The sequence below is a fragment of the Sinocyclocheilus grahami genome, unplaced genomic scaffold, assembly GCF_001515645.1.
Source record: "Sinocyclocheilus grahami isolate Dianchi unplaced genomic scaffold, SAMN03320097.WGS_v1.1 scaffold4081.1, whole genome shotgun sequence".
In the NCBI taxonomy this organism is placed as follows: Eukaryota; Metazoa; Chordata; class Actinopteri; order Cypriniformes; family Cyprinidae; genus Sinocyclocheilus; species Sinocyclocheilus grahami.
This window is the reverse complement of record NW_015509087.1, coordinates 3,062-4,881: the sequence shown is the minus strand read 5'-3', so window position 1 is coordinate 4,881 and position 1,820 is coordinate 3,062. Positions and strand designations below refer to the sequence as shown.

The 1,820-nt window shown below is 35.7% G+C and overlaps 1 long non-coding RNA gene across 1 annotated transcript in view; it reads left to right on the top strand.

The window, feature by feature from the left end:
• LOC107576642 (uncharacterized) overlaps positions 1 to 1,820 on the top strand; it is an 8,568-nt gene extending 6,748 nt beyond the window's left edge. The window contains exons 2-3 of the long non-coding RNA XR_001608089.1: positions 705 to 764; positions 1,792 to 1,820. This is a non-coding gene — a long non-coding RNA (uncharacterized lncRNA). The remainder of the gene's footprint in view (positions 1 to 704; positions 765 to 1,791) is intronic.

The window sequence follows — 1,820 nt, the reverse complement described above, 5'->3', positions numbered from 1 at the left end:
CAACTTGTTGCATATTGAAGCCCACAGTGAAGATTGTTTTGCAATATATGTACATTCCCCCTTTCACTGCACTGCCAATATTTCAGCAGCTTCCTGTGTGCGCATGAGGAAGTTAAAGGGCAAATTGTTAAGTGCATGACTTGGTGCCCCTGTTCTGCATGAAAAGAGAAGAATAAAAGCTGTCTTAACACAATAGATCTTCTGCTCTGCCAGGCTAATAAAGTATGCTGGTCCAGTGAGGCCAAGGTTTGGAAATTTCCCAGACAGTATGCTAATGGGCCCAAGAACAATAAAAACTAGAGAACAGTTCAAGCCTCCACCCACCATACAGAACACCACACTGGCTCAGAGAAAGTCCATGAAGTTCAATCCCACAAGTGTGTTTAGACAGACCACTGAGCTAGTGAGGGTGGGCGGTATGATTAAAATCTAATTTCACAGAGATCTAAGAAAATAAAATTCAGTCTATATCACACTAAGGCTATTATTTCACAAGATGAAATTAAAATGCTATTTATTCTGTGGAATTTGATGGGCACATTGCGATAAGATTCAAAACAAATGCAGGTTCTGTACAAAAACTGCTACATATTATTAAACACTTGAGTTCAAAACAACAGTGAAATATAAAGTTATATTATACGTTGTAAAGTTGATGCAATTGTTCTAAAATCCTGCTTTGTTTTTGTCTTCTATTATTTCAGGTTCAGGACCACAATCCATACTCTTTCAATAATGTCTGATCTTTGCGTTGGAATCAATGGGTAAGTTCACATCTGATCTCTCATGATTAAGGTTTTAATATATGATTGGACAACATAACAGAATATTAAATACTAAATGCCAAACTTGAGTCTATTTTTGACAAAGGATCTTTTTCCACACCCTAAAAATGATACTTTACCTAATGAACAGTGGTATAGATGGTGGACGAAGCAAGATGAAGATCAATTCTGAATGAACTTAGAATTGATTCAGTACCTGAAAGTACTAATAAAAGAGTTGATGAAAAGCTAATAATGTATCAAATTTTAAATAATGAATAATGAATCAAATTAAATAAACAAACAAATTGAAACTATTAGTAAAAAAACACATTTCTTTACCTGCTTGTCATGTGACCATTAGCCAACATTGGAGAACTGTAAACATGCAAAAGTGTTATTAAATATTACCTTAAATTCACAGGGGGATTTCAAGTATATATTTTAGGTAAAAGGAGTTTGGCTGACAAAAAATCTCTGATAATGAATCTAATGACAGTTAAATCTAATGAAATAATTGACATTGACAGTGCTTTGTACTTTTAAGTTGCTGACTATGAAGAACATTCAAAGTTGGTCTGATTTTCTTTTTCCCTTAGATTTTTTAGAGGAAGTAAACAGCAAGGCATCTCACTAGGTTTTGGGACAGAGCTAGTAATTCCATAAATAGAGATTGTAAAATGCAGATAGAGAGAGAGAATGATTCAGAATGATTACAAGAGCTTAAGTCTCCATCCACACAAGCACGTACACACACTCCTGCTGCATAGTCTTTCAGGCAGTGTGTCTTACCAGTCAGATATCAACTGAAAAACATGAATTATTCGCTTTACCTTTCAGTAGCAACATGTAGATATTTCCTTGTTTTGCCCAAAGAAATCACACAGTCCTTCAGTGGAATTTTCCATCGTGTTCCTTGTAGGCAGACAGATGCGGGGGAATGAGAGGCATCTTTCAAAATAACAGATACAAGACAGATTGTGTCATTATGAAACCTCTTAAATAACTCTGCTGTGTGTTTGTGTAGATTTGGCCGCATTGGCCGTCTGGTCCTCA